This window comes from Balaenoptera musculus, chromosome 10, assembly GCF_009873245.2.
Source record: "Balaenoptera musculus isolate JJ_BM4_2016_0621 chromosome 10, mBalMus1.pri.v3, whole genome shotgun sequence".
NCBI lineage: Eukaryota > Metazoa > Chordata > Mammalia > Artiodactyla > Balaenopteridae > Balaenoptera > Balaenoptera musculus.
Window position 1 is genome coordinate 22,954,698 of NC_045794.1, and position 16,125 is coordinate 22,970,822.

General features: G+C 40.7%; 1 protein-coding gene across 2 annotated transcripts in view; it reads left to right on the forward strand.

Annotated features, from left to right (window-relative positions):
* Positions 1–602: 602 nt before the first annotated feature.
* STK38L (serine/threonine kinase 38 like) overlaps positions 603–16,125 on the forward strand; it is an 81,293-nt gene continuing 65,770 nt past the window's right edge. Inside the window, exon 1 of one of the 2 annotated variants that reach the window (XM_036866078.1) lies at positions 603–676. The gene's annotated coding sequence lies outside the window, so the exon portion shown is untranslated. The remainder of the gene's footprint in view (positions 677–16,125) is intronic. The other variant, XM_036866077.1, reaches the window with a different exon arrangement.

A 16,125-nucleotide genomic window follows, 5' to 3' on the forward strand; every position in this document is an offset into this window, starting at 1 on the left:
TACAGTTGAGTCATGATGAAAAGAAAAGGATCAAGGAAGCTGGGTGGCTTCTAGACTCCACAGCTACTACCTAGGCAACTAGGTCAGTCAATCCATTTTTGTTGATCACATTTTCCTACTCTGCTCTACAGTTATGTTCCAAAAAAATAATTGAAATGATCTCTAAGCCCCTTTCCTCCTCTAACATTCACATTGCATTGTGAAGCATCAAGAAAAACTCTGGCGACATTTAGGACACGTGACTAATGTGGCACCACACTGGGCCACTCTCAAGAGTGGCATGAACTAGCTTTGAGCAGAGAAGAGGGAAGTGAGGTGAGGCTGATGAGGGAGGGAAACGGTGACTCTTCAAACAACCCCTCCAGGGTCAGTCACGAATTCACTAGGTGCAGGTGGGTGGGGCGGTAGGTGGGCTGGCTGCGTTGACGACAGAAGGCTACTTCCGGCTGTGGTGCGTATGACGTCAGGGCCGAGTCAGACCAGCCCAGCCACCTAGAAGCGGAGCAGGGAGGCCTCGCGAGAGTTCAGGGAGGCCGCCCCGAGATTCCGGCGCGGCGGCGGGTCCCACCTCCCGGGGGCGGGGCGAGGGCGGAGCGGGCAGAAGGGAGCGGACTGGCGCCGGGTCGGTTGCGGCCCGTGCGGAGGCTGAGCCGGCCGCGGGAGCGACCGGAGGCAGGTGAGTGCGCGGATGCGGCGCTCCGCGGCGGAGGGGGCTGGTGCGCTCGGCTCGCCGCGCCGGCCCCAACTCTGAGATCGGGAGCGGGAGACGATCTTAGGTGTCTTTGGGTGTCCAGGGAAAGCCGGGCTAATTTCGGGGCTGGAAATGTCTCCGGTGAAGCTCCGGCGACGGCCTTGGCCCTCTTGTTTCCCGGGGTGGTACTGGCACCTGGTGCCCGGAGAGGTGGCCTGGAGCCCCGGGAGGCATCTTTGTCCTTCCCAGCTCCTTTCGCCTTCCACTCCTCGGCCCCCGAGCACCACGCTCCCGGTCCCTGCCTGGGCTTCATAAACAATAACAAATGTCGTGGATCCTCTCCTGTATCCCCCGCTCTCCCGTCCCTTGCCCTCAGCCGATGCCACCGAGGGAAAGTATTCTGGACATGGCTCTTAGATTGTGGGGGCTGTTTGTGTACCGTTCCTAAAAACTGATGCGTCAGATTGCTAAACATTTCTCAGATAGACACAGTAAAGCTGCCCAGCTCCCAGAAGACACGGAGTATTCAAAACCGGTCTCAAAATCCGTCCCTACCACTGGAACCCTAGACCCTTCTTTTCAACATCATTTTCTCCCACTCCCATTTTTCCACATTTACTATCGGGGGCAAATGAGTGGTTGTTTGGTATGGGAATAGGGAAGGTTGTGCCCGATTGAGGAGGAGACATTTCACCTTTAAAAAGTTGTCAGGTTGATAGCAAAAGAACAAACTTTATTTTCAAAACCAGTGGACTCCCGTTTACTGATACTACTTTTGTTTCGTGGGACCGCTTTTCAGATTGTAAATTTGGAGGAAAGACATTAAAAAAAAAAAAAAAAAATGGGGAGGGGGGCGGGGAGAGCTGGTGGTGCTGGGAGTAGTGGCTTCTCCAAAAAGTGTCATGCTGTTGTTCTTCACTTGATAAAATGCAAAACCAACGCTCCTGTCTATTTTTTTTTTTTTTTTTTGCTCCTGTCTATTAAATGCAACTTGTGATAAGTTTTGATAGAAGCCGATTGCTCGGAGAAGGTGGCCTGAGTATTAGCTTTATTACTACTAAATTCTGAGGAAACAACTTTAAGTGTTTTAATTATGCCTCCTAGCTGTAAGAAGGGAGTGAGACTTAGTCTTTTGGGGGATGTGAGTGGGTTGGGGGCTTAAACTTGTCAGGTCTCCCTACTTAAAGGCAGGGTTTATTGTGGTTTAAGCCCAGCTTTGCTTACTGAGGGCAGGTTTTTGAAAGTTCTTTGTCTCAATCATAAATGTATATAAGATACTGGAAACCTCTTTGTGTTTGTTTGGCCTTTCTTTGTATGCCTCAGGATATATAAAACAATTAAGTTTATTATACTCTCTAGCCAGTAGCTGAGAGGTATTGTATGTGAACTGGCCATTCTTGTGACTATTTGAGGGGAGAGAAATTAGTCCAAAATAGGATGTTAAATTATGATGACATTTGTTCATTGCATAGGTATGTCAAAGTACCTTTATGTAAAGAAGTCCTGATCTCAAAGGAGGTACAATGGATAAAGATATTTTTTTTTGGTTTGATCTTTGGTTTGGTTTTAGCTTTGTGGTGTTCTCCTTGTTAAGATGGCTGATAACATTCCCCATTTGGTTGGGTTATGTTTAGAATGAGAAACAAATTGGGTGTAGTTTGTGTAATCCTTTGAAAGGCCGTGCCACTGGGGAATGAAAAAATTAGACTTAGAAAAACCACATTAAATGAGTGCAATTCTTCTTTAGCCTTTTGTTTTTGAGTTTGTTTTAAAATAAATCAAAGAGTAGAGGCCAGGAATATTTGTGCAACTAGGAAGGTGTCCTCAGCAGTTTTTATGCCAGAAAAAAATTAATTTCAATAGGTAAGACTCTATAAAAACAAAGGAAGAATTGTACTTTGTAGAAAGCGGTAACAGAGCAATGGACTCAATTCAGCCATTTGTTTTCAGAAAAGTTCTGTCCTCTCAAAGTAAGGGCAACATCATTATGTTAGTGAAGTAGGATAACACTTTAGAAAGTGTTTTCCCAGTGATCTGGGATAAGTTGGAAGCTTTTTTCCATGTGTGTGGCACTTTTTTGAGAGAGAAAAGAGGGCACAAATCAAAGGGCACAAATCAAAGCCAGAAAGATTGGCATCTCAAAGTAATGTTAAAATCAGCAGGTGGTCAAGTTATGATTAAGTAGACTTGACATATGCAGAAATTATGCTACTGTGTTTTTATATTAAAAGCACCATAGACTTTTTGAATGAAAAAATGAGAATAAGCTTTTAAAGCATAAGAAATTTTTAAAAATTAATTTAAAAAGATAACCTTGGTCATTAGTTAAAAAAATATTAAGTGAATCCTTCTTTCCCCCCACTCCAACCCCTCAAATGTTTGTTTAAGTCTTAAGAGAACATTTAGCAAGGTATGCCCAGTACTTAAGTGTGCTGATTACATAAAGCTCCTTTCTCCAGGTAAAGGTTTGCTAATTGACAGGGTATTGTTGTTCAGAACCTTTAGAGAGAGGAAACTGAAGGGCAACAATGAACAGTATTTGCTGTCCTGTACACTCAGATGAACTGTGGTCTCTGTCTCCAACCTCATGGGAGGGAAATATACCCATATAACTATAGTACACAGTGCATTTTGTGGAGAAGCCAAGGAGGGAGGGGTTAAATTCTACTAGACCAATTAAGGAAGGCTTTCAGTAGGGAAAGGCATTTGTGTAGATGATTTGGATGAGCTAGTCATATGATAGTCATCATAAACAAACACTTTATATAATGCTGCTTGCCGCTAAACCCTTACAGTACTGATCTACCTGGGTTTAATCCTTACAGCAACTGTATGGAGTAGGTGTTTTTATTCCCATTTTGCAGACAGGGTAACTGAGGTACCTAGAAAATGGTAAAACAAGGATTCCAACCCAGGCATTCTGGCTTATACTTGCATCCCTGTGCTTAACCACTCTCCTTATTTTATCTCCCGCTTTTGATGGCCTTTCTCAGGTCTGTAGTTTCAAAGACTTGATTTGGAAAAATACATTCCTCTGGCACCTAAGTTTAGGGATCTATTTTCTAGAAAGAGCCCCAAGATAGCAAAAACCCGGGTAAATAACTTATTTTTGGCATGTTAGATATTTAATCTCTTTTTGGAAGTTGCTCTTGGTGCAGATTAAATGTAATCATTGAGTGGGACTTTTGAGAAATTTGACTTATTACCTAGAAGCAATACCCATAAGGATTTAGAAGTGAGAAGTTATAACTATATTAGCTCCTTTGCCTAGTGGAATGTTTGAATCATTGTATATTTGGCTTGTAATTTTTTTAAACCGCTTGGCACTGGGTATTTTTTGGATTGAATTGTGAAGTTGGAATTTAGTTAATGATTGACTGTCATTCTCAGCCCTTTCAGTTTTTATTTCCACAAACAGCTAAATTTATAATGCCTGAAGCAGTGTTTTGAATGGAGTGTTGTACATGCTTAAAATGAGAGAAGTTCAATCACTGATACTTTATGTTAGGGCAACTTTGAAAGCTCTCTGGGATTGTGAAATAAAAGGTGTTATAGAATTGCACTGGGCCCAGTATAGGCCTACACAGTAAATGCTTCTTTGTTGAATGAATGGTCCAACTGATTTTAATTATGAAGTTTTAGGAATGGTTCGCATTTGTTATTGGTTATCTAGGTGTTGAAATCACAATAAACTCAATTGGATTTAAAGGTTAGGGAAAAAAAGTATGTCTAGGCAGTGGTAGGGGTACTTACCTGTCCTTACCTGTCTAGCAAGATGGAGACCTTTGTCAGTGCACTGATCGACCATACTCATAGTTTTAAGTAGAGCTCCAGAGGCACAGTCTCTGTGAATGAATATAAGTGTTCTCTCCTTGTGTGAGTGTGGTAGATTGTAGAACACTCTGATGACCGTAAAACCTAACGGGAAAAGTGGCAGAACAATAGCCAGGATTTAAAGCCCATGCATTTATATTATTACAATAAGACAAAAATGGCAAAACAAATTTAAGAAATTTTTTCCACACAGCTTGAATTAGCAGTGCTGGCATATTATTTCCATTTACCACCCCCTGATTGATAAAATTTTCAGGATCTTCAGCCCATAATTTCAGGGAGATGCTTTTAAGTCCACTATGCTTTGTTGTAAAAAGTTCCACGTTCCTTTAAGTACGGGTTTTGTTTTGAAAGGTTATTCTCAGTAAAAAGGAGTGTGAGTTGGGCAAACTCAAAGAGAAACCAGACATACTCTCACCTCCTTGCTGATAGAAATTTTGGGGCCATCTTTTCCCATAAGCTAGTTTTGTCTCCATTGAAAGTCCACTGAGACAGGTAGCCTCCCTAAGACCTTAGCAGTTACAGGTCAGATAGTGAGCCGACCATTCAGGTTGATGTTGTGTAAATTCAGAAAGGCCTCGAACTTTGGCAATTTGTCTGTGGCTTATGATAGTAGTACTTGTACTGTGCTCAACTTTTAAATTCTTAAACAAGCTCCTTGTCTTCCCCTGAATTAACATCAGACCAGCTGACAACCCAAATTGGTGCTGATTCTCTGGGCACACATATGGAAGGTTTCCTGTTTTCCTTGTCTTTTGCTGATTCTTATTGATTCCACGGGTGTGTAAGTCACTGAGCCCATGTGCAAAGGCAGCATCCATTGCTCTTTCACCTTTTACAGTTATTTGCTATCTCTACATCTGCCTCAGGAGGGGATTCTATTCCTCTTCTTCCTAATTTTGGGGCACTTTTACTGCTTTTGCAATTACCGAATATGATGGAGTTAATAATGGTTAACACCTCAAAATCAACCACAGATACAACCACTTCCCCAGAATAAAGAACAAGGTGGCAGAAACTTAAATGACTCTGCACGATGTTAATACCATCTATTTTGGGCAAGCAGAGTTGCTGTGTCTTTGCTATGGAGCTTCGCTTTCATTCTGTCTATGAATATTTAGAAAATCTAAAGTTCGGAATCGGAGACGCCTCTGTACACATCAATAAGCACCTTTGTTTTTTCTTGGTCTTGTTCTTCTGTACAGTCATCGCTCTTCAGCTTTTATGACTCGGAGATTTTGGCTACGCTTCTCTAGATTCTTCTGCCGTCCTGGAGGCACAGGAAGTAATTTGTGCATTTAATTTGAAAAATGCTCTGTGTAATCTGTATTTCTCAAACACTGTCTCCTAACAGTGGTATGTAGACTTAGCTCTCTGTATATCATCTTCCCCACTGACATGTTCTTGGCTCCTTTTTCTTTCTGAATGTCACCAGTTAGGGTGCAGGTCTAGTAATAATTTTATCAACAACAGTAATCATTTACTTAACACTTCCTATGCACCAGATATAGTGCTAAATACTCTATATAAATATTATCAAAAAAAATATTATCCCATTTAATCCCCACAGCAACCCTCTGAGTTATTATCTCTATTTACAAACAAGGAAACTGGAGCCTAGTGGGGTGAAGGGACCAGGGCCTCATGAGTAGATGAGTAGATAGTTAAGTGGTAGAGTTAGAAACTGATTCCTAAGATCCAGGTTTGCTTTTTCTTATATTGCTTTTTTTTATTACAAAAACTTCTCCTTTGCTATTTAATTTACCTCCTTCTAGTCCCACCTGAATTTTCTTTCTTCCCTGTCCTCCCTCCTTTTTTAGGAGTTATTTACATTTTTGATGTAGGGCATAAATTCTCTTGCGAAAAGTATGCAGAAATATTTCAGCTCTATTCTGATTTCCTATAGAGGGGGATTTGTTCTTGGAGAGAGCTTATTGTAAGTATAATACTAGTAACACCTTACATTTGTATTGTTCTTTAGAGTTTTATAAAGCATTTTTACACATTTTCTCGCTTAATCCTCAAAGCAAACTTAAATTCGGGTCTTTAGATTAAAAGCTGCTACAGGTAGTTTGCTAAGGCTTCTATAAAGTTAGTTGGTGAGACAGTTCTTGCCCTAAGCAGTTTTAATGTTGAAATAAATGATATGATCAAATGTTCTGACTTCATTCAAGCCAAATGGGAGCAGATATATATCATTGTAGCTCAGCGTTTTCTTAAAAGGTCTTATAGTTTTGAGCTTTGAACTTCTTTTTTTGGTCAAAATTGAGAAGTTGGAGCTTTAGTTCTGCATTTTAAATCATAAAATGTTTTAAGTTCTCAATTCTTGTGATTCAGGTGAATGATAGTTAAATTGCTGTCTACCTCATCCTGCACACAACTGTTGGATTTAGCTAGAATAATTATGATGAAGGAAAGGGGTGGAGGGAGGACAGATATTTTTTCAAAAGTGAAATTAGGACTTCCCTGGTGGCGCAGTGGTTAAGAATCCGCCTGCCAATGCAGGGCACAGGGGTTCGAGCCCTGGTCCGGGAAGATCCCACATGCTGCGGAGCAACTAAGCCCGTGCGCCACAACTACAGAGCCTGCGCTCTAGAGCCCGCGAGCCACAGCTACTGGAGCCCGCAGGCTGCAGCTACTGAGGCCCGTGTGCCTAGAGCCTGTGCTCCGCAACAAGAGAAGCCACTGAAAAGAGAAGCCACTGCAAAGAGAAGCCACCGCAATGAGGCCCGTGCACCGCAATGAAGAGTAGACCCCGCTCACCACAACTAGAGAAAGCCCGTGTGCAGCAACGAAACCCAAGGCAGCCAAAAAATACAATACAATACAATACAATAAAATGTTAGCTTAAAAAAAAAAGTAAAATTGAAGAATTGGGGATCCTTACAAGGGCTTGATGAGGTATCTTACAGTAGCACTGTTGTAGGAAATTGGTTATAAATTTTAAAGAATGGATAAGCTGCAAGTATTCCCCTCTGGAAAGTTGTGTTATTTGAGAGATCAGAGAGCTTATTTAATGAACCATTTTTGAAATATTATCTTGTGCCAGTATCTTGTTTTATTAAATTTAGTTTTTATTGAGCTGTGGACAGTTTTACTTAGCTGAACGTTTGTCCATTGACTTGCCCCCATTATGGAAATACTACACCATGTTTGTCCTTCTTAATTTTTCTGTGTTTGTCAGCAGGGGCTAGTTGTCTGGTTTTTAAGACTAGGGAGTTGCCTTTTGTTGTCGTTTTACAATAGAGATCCATTTCATTTGGACACATCTTTCAAATCTGGTTGAGAATATTCTCCATATGTCCACTATTACCTCGCCAAACAGAATAGACTTTCTATTTTTGTGGCTAGAGTGGAAAAATTTCAGTTTTGAATTGTATGTATTTGACCCACTGATAGTCTTAATACTGGCAAATCCTAAAGGAATCACAGACTCATAATAATTTAGTGAGGTTAATCATCACAGTTCAACATTTATCAGCTATTTTCTGGGCACTGTGTTAGGTACCATGGCAAAATAGAGACAAGTAAAATGTATTGCCCTTCTATTTAGAAAGGTTCAATCCAGTAAGAGACAAAATGTATGGATACAAATAACTGTAATTCAAGCAGAAAGTGATAAGCAAGTAACAGGGCACTGTGGGAGCAGAGGAAGGAGAGATTGCTTCTGGCTGGAGAGATTAGGAAGGCTTCTTATATAAAGCGAAATAGGAATTGACCATTTATGAGTGAAGGACATGCTAGGCAGAGGGATTAGCATGAGTTGATAACATCTCTATAACACCTGATAAATGATATGTTAATTATTTACTTCTCTGCCCTATTGGACTTGAGCCCATTCAGTTTAGGGAACAGGTGTTTTTCAGCTTTTCATTCTCTGCAGCATCAACTGCTCAACCTGGTATATTTAATTAAAGTATTATCAATACTTTAGTAATGTTAGAGGCAAGAGTATACAGAACGGATTCAAGGGAAGAGGGACCGGAAATGGGAAGACCATTGAAGAGACTAATTTAAATAATCTAGGAGATAGATAATGAAGTTCTAAACCATGTGGGATTGGAAAGGAGAGACTTGGATGGATGAGTGATGCCCCTTCATGTTGAGACCTAGGGAGTTCTTTGACTCTGTGAATTACCTATGAGGTACGTGTCGAGTACCAGGAAATGCAGTGATGAAAAGACATGGTGCGCACTCAGAAAGCAGGCAGGCACCTGCAGGGCTGCTTAGAGGTTTAGAAATAATGGCAATGTCATGTAGCTGCTGTAATGAAGGAGCACTCAGGGGAGCACCTAAGGAAAGGGAGCACCTATTTGGGAGAATCAAAGAAGGTTTCCAGGGAGGTGGTAGTGTTTGAGCTTAGACTTGAAGGGTGAGTAGGAGTTTTTCAGGCCAAAAAGCAGCAGGAAAACATTATAGCATAGAATGTAAGAGGCTGTTGAGGGATTATTTTAGTGTTGGGGCAAGAGGCTGGATAAGATAAACGAACTTGTCCTAATAAAATAACTTTATTTTTGCCGTGTTTTTCCATATTTATTTTATTCAGCTTTAGCACTCTGAGCTTTTGTAAGGAAGTGTTTCTGTTGCTTCTTACAGCCTCGTGGAAGCACCTCTGCTGTGTTTCGCACTCAGCCTGCAAGTCTGCTGCCAGGGATAAATGTCTCTTGCATCCATTTTGTGAAATTAAATAGAAAAGGTAATGACACCATTAGCCAGAGAGATAGAGGAGAAGAAATCCACTAAAACCTTTTTCTTTGATGAGTGCCCGGAGCAAGCAGGGTTGACGTATAAGGAGAATGCAGCATCAGAGCATGGCTTCAGGAGCACTTGACTTGAGGGAGGGGATTGTGGTAGGAACATAATTATTTACCTTTCCCGTCAAGTTTTATGGCACCCTAAAAGTTTCCCAGAATTGTAATATCTAGTGCTAAAGTCCTTTTATTCTGGATATAGCCCTTTTTGTTTTTCATCTTCTCTATGCTAGCGCTTATTATATTGTAATTACTTAGTATGACTCTAAACTTCAAATGGTATCAGCCATTGTCTCTAGTTTGCCCTGCTTCCACCTTTTTTGGTCATTTAGAAACCTGCATCTGCAAGTCATGATTCTGAGCCTCGACGTTAGACTGCCAGAGCTAAAAAGCACTCAAGGTTTCTTTTCACAAAGGTTTACTTTCTGCAGCCATTTGTTTTTTCTGTCCTGTGAGTTGGGCCACTGACACAGAATATAGTTAAATTGTTTTCTAAGGACAACCGAAAAGTTCATTGTAGACCCCAGTTAGGTGTATATCAGTTGCGTTTCTGGCGGGGGGGCGGCGGTGTTGACAGCTGTGTTAGCTTTAGTGCCATTAGTGGTAATAAAATCTATGACCACTACCAGGAGGAAAGCGAAAAGCAGGACAGGGGAAGAAAACGAAGGCTTGCCAAGGGGCGGGAGAGGCATCGGCCGGGGGCAGGAGAAAAGGTGCATATGGTTGAAAGAGGTCAAGCACCTCTAACACCCGTTCCAGGTGCCACTTGGTGGGGCCAGTGCCATATTTTAAGGTTAAGTTGAGCCGCAAGTAGTCCTGTCTAAAAACACCCTGGGTGTATTGTGCCAAAAATGACTGTTTTCATCAAACATTTCTGGATTTAAGTTTAAAAACTTGTTTATGTACCTGTGTCTCTCTGTTTTTAGAATTGAGCAGAAATGGAAACAGAAACCAACACACTTTAAATATTAGTGAAAGTTATAGCTACCTGTCTGAAATGTTAAGACTTAAAACCGCAGATTATGTATAGTCCCAGTCAGGTACAAGGTGGCAGAAAGGGAAAGGAAGAATAAGTAGGCACATGTGTTTGGGTAAAACTGCATCCTGATACCAGCCATATAACTGGACGCATAGAGGGGAAAGTAGGATAAGAAATTAGCTCTAGAGCCTGTGTTCTCCTTTCTAGGTCAACCAGGTCCTCCTTCCCTTTATGAAAACACTATCAAATAAGAAACTTGTTCTTCAAAATGTTTTATCATCATTGGACAAACAAAGCCAAAGAATAAAAATAGGCATGATTTTAGTTTTTCTGTAACAGTGATAAAAAGTTTTCTCAGATTGTAAGACATACTGGATTGAATTAAAGTCTTTGACTCATTTTCAGAGTTGAAAGATGCTGTAGAGGTCAAATAGTCCAATTCTCTACTGTGAATTCCCTCTAATCCCTGGTAAGTGGGTGTTTAGTCTTCGCCTAAAGATTTCAGTTCCTCACCTAAAGATAAGAAACTTAACAGATCACAAGATCGCTGACTTTCATTCTCTTCAGTGGTTGGTGTTCTCCAGCCTTCTGTCTCCAATCCTCTTCTCACTCCACACACTCTGGGGTCTGGATGATCTCATATGCTCCGATATCTTCCTCAGTGACAACTCTGTGATGATGACTTCCAAATCAGACCCTTTTCTGAGCTTGAGACTCCATGGTCCATCTGTTTCCTAGATCCCACCACCTGGGTGTTTTCCGCAAGAGTCAATGTTATCTTCTCCTTTCCCAGAATCTTTCTCATGCTTCTTACCTCCTCCAATGCATGATGTTATTCTCTCTTTGGTTGCTCCAGCCATAAACCTGGAAATCATCCTTGACTCCTCTTCTTGTTTATCCCTCACATCCAGTTATTTATTAAGTCCTCCTTACTACCTCTTGAATTCTATCCATCTCGGCCCTTTTTCAGTGTCAGTATCTTCACATGGACTCCAGATGACTAACATAGCCATCTCTCTGCTACCCGTCTTGCTGTCTTCCGTTTTCTATGTGGCTGCCAAATGGGATCTCCTAAAATGTAAATCTGCTTATATAACTCCTACAGTTAAAATTTCCAATGATTCCCCATCACCTCCTCCAGATTCCTTAACATGGCATGTGAGCCCGAGTCCCTTTAAGAAGTGGTGCCCTTTTGCTCTTCTAGCCTTATCTTTCATTACTCCCTCTACTCACCTCTGCAGCTGTACTGAACCTCTAGCTTTCTCTGACCTTGGGTCTTACATGCTACTTTCTGGAATGCCCTCTCCCATACTCTTCTGGGTAACTCCTGTGCTTTCTTTAGTACTCTGCTTAGGCATCTCCACTTTCAGGCATGCCTGCCTTGACCTCTCACCTCTTGTTCAGGGTTAGGTGCTCCTCCTTTGCTTTCCCACAGCATCTTGGGCATATCTCTCTCATGACACTTTTTATATCTTAAAACCCAATCATAGCTAACATTGTGAACATTTACCGTGTGCCAAAACTTACTGAGCTTTTTCTGTGTGCCAGGCACGGAACAGTGTAAATTGGAAAGTTCTTCCTTATGCAGCTTTCAACTGGTTGTCATCACAGAATTAGAGATAATTTTGTATCACTGTAAGAGTGATGTTTGAGGACAGCTGTCTTATGTCTTCTGTGTTTCAGGCTAAGCATGCTCATTTAATTTGTTCAAATATCATGGATTCCAGACTTTTTACCTTCCTGGCCACTCTCCTCCATATGTGTTATATTTCATTAGTTTTCTCTCTTAAAATGTATGGTTCAGTTTTAGATAAATTACGGTTGTCATAAAGAGAAGCAGAACTTCACAGGTGTGTAGTATCTGGATATATATTGTCATATTTAAGATATAGATCTCACTTTTCCAGGTACGTAGATGTGAATTTGTGTGTGCGTGTGCGTGTGTGTGTCCAGAAGTACTCAGGATTGTGGAATTTACTTACATTTAGGAAGTGACCAGGAGACTGACATAGAAACAAAAATGTCAACTAATGAATTTGTTAATATCACTGTGAGTAGAACGGAAACTTGCATCATTTGGTAAGCGCACTGTCACCTCAGTAGAACAATCTACATAGGAAGTGGTCATTCTAATCAAAATGGGTCATCCTCATGAGGAGTGTCACTAAGCCAGAATAGCTGGTGGAGCCTCTTTTTTATAAGGATGCACCTGCCCAGCACTGCTCCGGATATGGTCAGCCATCTCCACCTCCGACAGTGTTAGGGGAATGCAGGCAAAACCTTGCTTGTTAAACTCCTGCTTCCCCCCCCCCGCCCCCAGATTAATGTAACTCTTAATGTAACTCTTAATTAATGTAACTCTTCTATTAACACAGTCTTTCCTTTAGCCAGAAGAAAAGCAATTGACAAGGTTTCAGCTTTCTTAATTCACATTCTAATCCTGCCTCCCAGAAAGTACACCCTGCTCACTTTTGATTGCATTGGGATGTTCTCAAATATTTTCAATTACACATTTTCTTGGAATTACTATCTAATTCATTTGTTTCATGCTGTTATTAGTCCCAGAGGGTGACTTAATTTTCAAATTATGAGAACATTTTACTTTGTCCCTTCATACTGTCTATAGGGCATTGCCGACTATTGAAAGCTTCTCCAGGTATGAGCCCAACAATACAGCAAAGAGTATGGCATTCACCTTGCTTCTTCCTAACCTATGTTTATCAACTCAGCCTAAGATTAAGATCATGTAACTTTTGGGGGCAGCCATTCCACACTTTTAATTTGTGGCAAGCTTTATTCAACAAAAACTTTAGTTGTTCTTTATGTATATAACAGTTTATCACAATTTATACTTAGCATTTGATTGCTTTTGAATCCAAATATAATTTTTACCTTCTCTCTATTAAATTTCATTTGTTAAAGTTAACCTTCTGTAAAAATTAGTTTGGATTCTGACTCTGCTGTCCCACTTTTGATTATTCTCTAGGATCTGTTCATCCTCATGTTTTGATAAGGATGTCGTCAAATGCTTTATCTGGTTCATTGGTAATATAACTGTCGAAGCCCAGTGAGTCTTGCAGAACCTTCTTATGAGCATTCTGGGTTTTGTTGCTTAATCAGTTATCAACACATCTATTACTCAGCCCATTTTTCTTCATCTTTCTCCCTTACTCCCCTAAAAAGAATTGGAGAGTGGAGCTTGTTAAGTACCTTGCAGAGAGTCACATAAATTGTTTGCCTTGTAGATTTGCCAAGAAAAGAAATAAAGTTACTGGGCAAGACTTGTTCCTCCTGAATCCGTGCTGATTTTTAGTGATCACACACCTTTGTCTGTGCTGTGTGACCACCTAGAGGAGTGGGATAGGGAGAGTGGGAGGGAGGCTCCAGAGGGAGGGGATATGGGGATATATGTATACATATAGCTGATTCACTTTGTTATACAGCAGAAACTAACACAACATTGTAAAGCAATTATACTCCAATAAATATGTTAAAAAAATTGATCAAGGCTAGTTTAACTAGAATTCTGTTCTTGAGAACTTGCTGAAACATATGACACATCTTACCTTTTATAGTCTCAAGCAGGATTTACTTTTCTCTGAACTTTTTGTAATTTTTGTTCCCTGGTTATGTCCCGCATTCCCATCCCCAGCCATTGCAACCAACTTCAGAATTACTCTGAGGTTTCCCAATTAATCATTGCCATTTAATCGGCTAATTCCTTCCCAGTGGTTGCATTCATATCCACCCTGTTTCTTTCCCTATGTGAGAGATGGAAGGCTAAGCGAGGCATTTATCAGATGCCTTGATTTTTAGCTGTGGGAGAATTCTAGCAGATATCCCAAATGTTGAAGTCCCCATTACAGCTCAGTTTATCTCTATGTCAGCTTCAGTCTCTAACATATTCCAAACCAGCAGTTCTTTTTTTTTCTTTTAACATCTTTATTGGAGTATAATTGCTTTACAATGGTGTGTTAGTTTCTGCTGTATAACAAAGTGAATCAGCTATACATATACATATATCCCCATATCTCTTCCTTCTTGCGTCTCCCTCCCTCCCACCCTCCCTATCCCACCCCTCTAGGTGGTCACAAAGCACCGAGCTGATCTCCCTGTGCTATGCGGCTGCTTCCCACTAGCTATCTATTTTACATTTGGTACCGTGTATATGTCCATGCCACTCTCTCTCTTTGTCCCAGCTTACCCTTCCCCCTCCCCGTGTCCTCACGTCCATTCTGTAGTAGGTCTGCATCTTTATTCCCATCCTGCCCCTAGGTTCTTCATAACCATTTTTTTTTAAAGATTTCATATATATGTGTTAGCATATGGTATTTGTTTTTGTCTTTCTGACTTACTTCACTCGGTATGACAGACTCTAGGTCCATCCACCTCACTACAAATAACTCAATTTCATTTCTTTTTATGGCTGAGTAATATTCCATTGTATATATGTGCCACATCTTCTTTATCCATTCATCTGTCGATGGACACTTAGGTTACTTCCATGTCCTGGCTATTGTAAATAGAGCTGCAATGAACATTGTGGTACATGACTCTTTTTGAATTATGGTTTTCTCAGGGTATGTGCCCAGTAGTGGGATTGCTGGGTCGTATGGTAGTTCTATTTTTAGTTTTTTAAGGAACCTCCATACTGTTCTCCATAGTGGCTGTATCAGTTTACATTCCCACCAACAGTGCAAGAGCAAACCAGCAGTTCTTTATGCTTCTGCTTTTCCACCATCGCTCTATTCCAGTTCAGAGTCCCATACCATCAAATCTCAGTGATGCTTAGTGGTATTATATTAACTTGTTTTTAAAATGTCAGTTTTCTTTCTCTATTTAATACCGTTTTCTGGACATGGGTTTGCAGGGACCTAAGACCACATTGTTGCTCACACCCTTCCCATTTCTTTTTCTGCAGTAAATAATTTCTTAGACCCTACTCATTATTGTCATTTTTTTTTTTTTAAGAGCATGACCATCTTCTTTCATAGTTACGGTAATATCTGGACTTTTTCTACCACTGCTTCCATTTTAAGCTTAAAGTCCACTTGATCAGTGAGTCAAAATTATATAGTAACTTCTGGGAATATATTCAAAGGAAACAAAAACACTAACTGGAAAAGATATCTGCACCTCCATGTTCAAGCAGCATTATATACACTAGCCAAGATATGGATATGACCTAAGTGTCCATCAGTGGATGAATAGGTGAAGAACTTATACACACACACACACACACACACATACCACATACTAGACAAGTTCTGAAAAGTGAAACATAAATGAGGTTGGAGAAATCAAGTAGAGCTTTGTAGAAGAGGGAATATTCATTAGGTTCTTTAAATATAAGTAGAGGGGAAAGGAAGGGCCATTTTTATGTTTAGATATTCCAGGGCTTGGTGGTAAGATTGATTATGGCATGCCTGTTGGTTGATGAGGGATGAGACTGGCAAATAATGGAAAATAAAGTTAAGTAGTAAGGGTGGAGCCAAATTATGGGGTTTAATAAAAGCCAGGCAAAGAAGTTTAGATTGGAATGGAAAAAAGGGGGTGGCTTTAAAAGTTTTTGAGCCTAGGAATGACATCATCCAAATTCTGTATAAGGAGCTGTGATTTAGCAGAGGGAGAGAATGGCATCAGGAAGACCCACTTGAATACTGGTACAGTCATGTTACTGACAGTGAGTGCAGTCAGGACCTGGACTGCATGGTGATAGAAGTAAGAATGACGAGTAAGGTGGGACGGGAGCGAGATTTCGACAGGTTTTATTAATGAATCTGAAATGGGAAAGGGAGAGATGAATTAAGGCTGCTTTCTAAGCTATCTGATTGGGAGAAAGGTTAGTGCCATGGCTAGAAATGGGGTTG